The sequence below is a fragment of the Triticum dicoccoides genome, chromosome 6A (assembly GCF_002162155.2).
Source record: "Triticum dicoccoides isolate Atlit2015 ecotype Zavitan chromosome 6A, WEW_v2.0, whole genome shotgun sequence".
Classification (NCBI taxonomy): Eukaryota; Viridiplantae; Streptophyta; class Magnoliopsida; order Poales; family Poaceae; genus Triticum; species Triticum dicoccoides.
Genome location: NC_041390.1, coordinates 5546481 through 5554170, shown reverse-complemented (window position 1 = coordinate 5554170; position 7690 = coordinate 5546481).

Below are 7690 nucleotides of genomic sequence, written 5' to 3'. Positions count from 1 at the left end.
CTTTTCTACATCATGAAGATCAGGATCAGTAGCACCATCAATCACATGATCAACTACTCTTTCGCCCGCTTGATCAGTACGATTTAGAGCTCCGGTGAAAGCAAAAGAATTTCAGTGCTTAGCCGAGAACCCGCATTATTATGCAGGTCAAACAAGGGCAAACTATTTCGAAAGTGATATAATGTATTGGTTAATATAATATACTTAGACCTTACACAAATGAACTGGCCACAATGCAGATAGGACTTGATCATTTAGTTCAACAATAAACCACAAAACATACTTAAAATTCATCACAAATCTCCTTCAGCTTCTTGATCTTATCAACGTACCCATGTTTCTGTTTGAGAAAATCTGCAATAATATACTCAAGTTTTTTCTTCTCTTGCTTCAGTTGGTCCCTCTCTCTCTCATCACTTGGTCTCTCTCTAGCACCACCCGGTCCCGGTCTTTCTCAGCCTTTACCCTCAGGACCTGATGTAGATTGGCACAACCATGGTCTGCCATCTTATTCTTCTCCAGCTCCTCTTTGAGATCACTAAGTGACAATCTTGCATTGCCCAACTGCGTGAGAGCATCCTCCTTATCAGCCACCAGATTAGCAAAGTCCATTTTGAAAAATCTCAGCTCTTCCTCCGTCCTCCTCTTTTCTCCAATTAACATGCATTTGTCTTCAGCATTCTTAATATTCCGTCTCCGCTTCACGTCATACATGCTCCACAGTTCTCTCAGGCAGAACTTCGTAGCCACTGACCACTCCGGGTCTACCCATTCCACATAGTTACATTTCACTTCTTCCTACAGTATGAAAAAATATGGTCTCAATCATATATGCACAAATGCAATACAATTACATGCAATGCACTAAAAATATGGTCTCAATCATATAAACACAAAATGTAGCATGCAATGATATACATATATATGTATATGGATCAATTAACTACAAGTATATGCTATTATATGCTAAAACAAATATTAGACCGTGAAAAAGACAACATAAATACGGAATTTGTAACTGCACAAATTAATTGAAATTGTATGCAATTTTGGGCAGATCAATGGATTACCGCGAAGTAAGTCGAGCACGAGGTAATGTAAACATATATTTACAGTATGGAACAACATACCTTCTGACCACAGGCAAGAAAACGTCTGCCAGTGTCCAAGAAATTAAAAGCAACTAGCCTGACGCAAGGTTCTCGATGCAGACAACGAGAAGACAAATCGTGAGCAATGCCACTCCATTCATAGCACTGGATAGTAGGAAGCTAAACGAAACAACAGAGATAATGCACAGATCAACGCCCTGCGTTAAATACCGGAAATGAAGAACCCTAACCCTAAGCCTAGCACTATCTGGAGAATATATAGTAGGTGCGTACCTGCAAGCTAGTCTCGGATTCACCATCCGAAGAAGAGCTCGACTCGTCGCTCCACGAAACCGTGGTGTAACATGACCGGTGGCAAGACGTGGATCGGTGGCGGCGGCGGCGGCGGTCGTAGTGGATAGATAGAACGCGCGTGGAGATCGCGAGGGAAGAACCGCCCCGACCAGGTGGCCAGCGCGGCCCATTTAAACGGGCTGTAATCAAAAAAATTGTTAAATGGGCTCGGCAACGGGAGCGGCCGTGTGTCGCGCCGTCTAACGGCATCCGTCACTCCCCCTCCACGTCATCGCGACAAGCGGCACGAGTTACACTACAAGCCCTGAAATGGTGGGTTTTTCTTTTCTTTATGAGGTGAGAATGGTGGGTTTTTGGTACGAAGTCTATAGTATAGACCAAAGTGAGCTGGTATCTTCCATATCTAAATGGTGGTGAACCAAAGGAGTGAAAAAAATTAATTATTACCACACATAATTACATCTTCTATATCTAAACAACTAGCCACCACTAACCTATTTCTCTTGACATGCAAGTTTGCCACCTCATCATTCAACATGTATGGAGAAAGGTCCACTACAACATGCAAACAAAAGATTCCCGCAACAACATATACATGTTACACGTAAGCATTTCTCTATGAATATATTGCAAAACATTCCCACAACAACATGCCGGGTATCGTCTAGTTTTCTAATATAATATAACTAGAGTGGATAACACAAAAGATGACATCATTACAATGGCTAAAATGCTATCCATTTTCCATGATTAAATTCCCTAGTGACCGCCTCCTGTTTAGTCCATATATGCTACAAGCACTATCTCAAGGTACTGGCCTCTTGCAATATTATGTATCATGTATCATGTATGCAGTAACACATTGTAAACACCTCACTATTAGATCACTGGATTCATCCTAACATAACTCTAGCAACTGTTCTACTCTTCTTCGCCCACCACGCTTCTGCACACGATAACAGGAAAAGTAAATGAATGTCAAATTAAAAACAATTATAACCTACAATGTGTACAAAAACTTACTTCTTATTTAGTTTGCATTTCTTGCTGCGTTTAGTGTGCCCTAGCAATTTGCATGCACCGCACCTGATTCTGATCTCGTCGTACGAAAGTGGCCTACCATTTTTCGACATAGGGCGGTTCTCATCTACCTTAGTTGCACCTTTCGTTGATACTTTAATAGGATCTTGAACTTCAACTATGTTGCCTTCACCATCGTCTACATATTCAATTGCACAACTACTAAGATCAGTCATTTTCTTACTCAAATTTTCCTTTAGCTGATCATACTCATGGCTCTTAGCTATCACGGTCTTCAAACTCTCCTGCAAATGATCCCACAAAGCTGGGTGTTTGCATGCTGCATGCATAGCTTTTGAAGCCAACACACTGACCTGGCTATATTTCATTCTTTCAGCTGCTCCAGTCCATCCAAATCCCAACAGATCACTTGTGCGCCTCGCGGGCAGTCCCAACCTTGCGTCTTTTGTGAACCGCACAAGAACTAAACACTTTGGTATTTTAGATATATTCAAGTACTTCAGTACATGGAATATGTGCCTGCAAGGTAGACCCTTTCGAATCATTGTTCTGCAGCTGCACCTTATAGTTTCTGCGGAATTTACTGGAGTGTACTCCACCCAAAAACGGCTCTTCCGGTTATTCTTCCAGGCCACGATGTACTGCTGTGATCCGTCTCCGAGCTTTATTTCTACAATCTCCATGCCGCCAATTTTCCTAAGATCAGCTTGCAACATATAGAAGTTTGCTGGAGTGAAGATGTGAGAAGCAGCTATCTCAAGTTCCCTCGAGCTAGTAACTGCAACCGGTACACTCTGTGAGGCCGTGCAATCATCTCGTGCCTCATTCTCACGGATACGTACAACGTCGTTCTCATAGTGCAAAATCATATCCACCAGGGTCATTTCACCGTCTAGGTGGAGGTGAAGGCATGAGTTTAGACTTTCACTCCTCTGGTTGCTTTTCATGCCAAGCCAAAAACCCTCTGTCAGATAAGCCGCGGCCCACAGTCTCCTCTTTTTATACATCCGTATCAACCATGTTACTGTTTTTTCCGACTGCCATCTTTTGGAAAACGTGTGCCATCTCTCCTCAAACGTGGCCGTGGACGTGCTGTAGTACAGAAGAGTTCAAAACTCCTTCAAGGACTTGTGACTTAGGTGAATCTTCATTTTTTTCTATATGCCACGTACATATATGGTGCCACACATCTGGCAAGACTTGGCGAATTGCCTTGATCATCGCAGCGTCGGCGTCCGTAATAACACTCTTCGGCATCTTTTGACACATGGACCACAAAAAAGTCTTCAGCAGCCACACATATGTCTCTTCGGTCTCGTCCAAAACTATGGCACAAGCAAAAACAATGGTCTTCCGGTGATGGTTAAGACCAACAAAGGGTATGAATGGCATACCATACCGGTTCATCTTGTACGTGCTGTCAAATACAAGCACATCGCCGAAGTCCTCATAGTCATGATGAGACTGGGAGTCACACCAGAACATCCTATTCATATGTCCTTCCTTGTCTAGCTTGTACTCGAAAAAGAAGTTAGGATCCCTCTGTTTCCTACTGGCCATGATGCCTATGACTGTGGCAGCATCACCTTTTGAAAGTAGCTTCCTCTTCTCCCTGGCGCAAAGGTTGCATATTTCACGCCTGGTAAAACCAACACCGCCATACCATACATGTTTGCTGATGAACGAATCCATCATGTCGTGAATTCTAATCCCTGCAGCTCCCATGGACAGTATCTCAGCTCTCTGGTACTCTTTGATTTTCCTGTGGGACCAAAGAAAAGGTACCTCGTCGGTCCTGCCAAGATATGGCTATGCTTGTCCTCAAAACTATCAACATACCAAACCCCACGCTTTTGGTCAAGCTTCACAGTCAGGTGCGCTTTGCAGTGGCAGCGTGTCTCGGGTTGGAGCCTACGACTGTGTCCTTCCTCGGTTAGCAACCTGCTATCACGTTTTCCTTGTCTGGAACAAACAAACCGCCTAAAACACATATGACGTGACTCGGTTTTGGTATGCCTGACCCTATTCTTTCTAATGCTGAAACCATTTTCTCTAGCATAGCTGTTGTAGAAATCATATGCAGCCTCATGAGACGTAAAAGTCTTTTGTATCATCTGCATGAACATATCACTCTTATCATCTGCACTAGCAGTATCTTGGACATTCTTTTTCCCCTCAACTTCTGTCACCTACACAATCGTAACATAGCCATGAAAACAGTTTTCTATGGTATAACATTATTTCCATACAACATTCATTACATACATACCTCACTCATGATGACCGACGATTGCGACTCCCCAGAATCAGGTGCAGCTAATGATTCGACATCAAGGCCTGTCTCCGTGTCGGCTTCACCGTAATAGTCGTACGCATTATGACATTCGGAAATGAGCTGAAAAATATAACACAAATACATAAGTACTTATAATATAATATTCCAGGATTTATTCAACTTGCATGCATGCCAACAAAAAATTCCACCTCCATACCTGACTAATGTAATCTTCATTCGAGATCTCCAAGTTGTTTTCCTCACCATCATCATGCTCATTGTTTTCCTGACCATCATCATGTTCATCCATCTATAAATTTTCAAAATATAATATTGTCGGATGCCACCAAAAAATTACAACATGATAATGCGACTCACATTAAGATCTTCCAATACGTTCCCATTCTCTGACATATCTCCACGATCTGAATTTTCATCATCTGACCAATCTTCTATCTAGTCTTTCATCACTTCTCCAAACTCCATGTCATACATCATATCAGTTAACTCATCATTCGCCATTTCCTACAACAATTAATATGTATCATCGCATGTGCAAACATTATCAATGCTGACATATATAACACCTAGCACACGATCACAGATGTTAAATAAACTACCCCAACCGGAGAGCGCCCCAACCGAGGGCGTTCAGATCGTGCACACAACCGAGGCCAACGACCTCTGATCGCCCATGGATCCTCCCCCTCTCCACACCGAGCGGCGTTAAGGTACGTCCCATGAATCCAGTACGTGATCACTTTGGATCGCGAGAAGCTGCGCTACCCGTGATAACATGCACCGCCGGATTCCTATTCCACAACACCAGTTGTGATTACTTTGGATCACCGGATACCTAGTTAAGCCGCCGCATCAAATAACGGAGTCGTCGTGCACACAACCGACGGCAACCGACGCTAGGTTAACCCTAGAAAGAAGAAACCCACTTTAGCCCGCGTGATCACTGTGTATATCACGACGAGCAGCACTACCAGAACAAGATCTGCGATGGCCTGGACCGCCAGAAAGCTAGGTTACCCGCCCCGCTAGGTTAACCACTACGACGAAAACAGCGGCAGTTCGTTTGATGCTGCCGCGAGCAAGACAAACGTGGGGAAACGAGATGCGGTACCTGCGAACGCTGGAGGTTGACGACGGTGCCGCGCGCGCTCTCGGACGAGATCGCCGCCGCCGATATTCCGAAAGAACCTCACCAGAATGATGGAGGAGATGCGTGAATGATGGAGCTGCGTGATTGATTGAGCTGCGTGATTGATGGATCGGCCGTCGGCAGGTCCTACCTGGTCGTGGGGTTGTGTCATCCTTTTTTTTCAGGATATCACCGTATACATACGTATGGGTCATACGGGTTATACGGGGCTTGGATATGGGCAGCGGCGGGCCGGAGAAAAAAATAGATGGCGGGGGTCAAGAATACCCCTAGGAAATTGAGTTAGGGGGGTGCACCGGAGCAAGCCTCCCAAAACATAGGCTACAACCAACAAAAGGAAACAAGGCTCACGCCCAAGGCAACAGCCCAAGGCTGCCTGGGCCTCGAGCCGCCGCTGCTCGGCATAGATGGTATGTCCTACTCTTTTCCGAGAACCACACACTACATAGACAGTGTTTGCGGAGAGCCCACAGTTTGGTATTCGGCGTAGGTGAAAGCACTTGGCGTAGACGTTTATTCCAGTTGTGACCCTTTGATCCCAGTCATGGAACATACTATGCATCTGATCGAGTTCATCATGGATTATTTGTTGTCGGATCAGCCCCACTTCATTCTATGCCTCCTGTACAGTTTCACTTAACATATTCTCCGTTAACCACCAATCCTCAAATTAAACCGTTTCACATGGCCAGACCTGACGAATTCTAAGCATAATATTCAGTGTCAACTATTAGCGGCGGTCATCAGAGGGATTACAGTTCATGTTCTAAGAGCCGCATAAGGGTGCATCACAGCCCACTCATCATTGATGAGCGGGTCTATAGGTTTAGTATTTCCTCCATCCCAAATTAATTGTTTTATATGGATGTCTCTAACACTAAGTCAAGTAATTCGGACAAATGGAGTATTATCTAATCCACCCATTATGGGCTCCAGAAAACGCCGATCATTTGCGATATCTTTCAGATCATGCGGTGGAGTATGCAGGTCCGGGGAACAGCTCGGCTTCCACGATCGGTGGCCACCATATTTCTGTTGCCTCGTCCACTTTCAAGCACCATGCAATAATCAGAAAGTATTCGAGATGAAACCATGTCCTGCAAGCGTAAGCCCAAATTCTCTTTTGTATGTGTATGTGGTACTGTGAATGATAGATCAGTCCTGCCTTCCCTCCATCTCCTGGCCCTGGGTGTCCAGAGAACAACAGAAAGGAAACCATGTACGGAGCTGAAACTTGTTTGGTTTAAGCTACAGTTCATTATTTTAGGCCTGAACTTAAATATGGTGTCTGCTCTGAGCAAATGTAGCATTTGGATGTCATCAGTTAGGTGTCTGCTCTGAGCACCTTGTGCTGCTAGGTGTGCGTCTCTTCTCTTGTTGGACCTCTTGCATGTTAGGCTTGGCAAAAAAAGGGATGCAATCATGCCATGGATGGATAAAGATCTCGTTATTCTTTCTGCTGGTGCTTTACATCACTAGTGCTTTACGTGCCGGACACTTCATCTGCTCAAGCAAGAGAAAAATATCCTTTACTGATGTGAACGGGGGCAATGATGATATCAGATTTATCATCATCCAAGGGACATGCATGCATGGTTGACAGCGAACTGATCTGAACTATATTATCGGAAGTCTCAGAGTTAATGTATTTTTCAGGCTTGTCGTTGCTGTGCTTCCCTCTCTAAGAGCATCTCCAGCCGTTCGGCCCCCAAGGGCTTGAAATAGCGCCGTCTGAGGGCGCCCGGCAATAATTTCGGCATGGGGATGGTTTGGTTTCCAGCCATCGCCCCAGCCCCC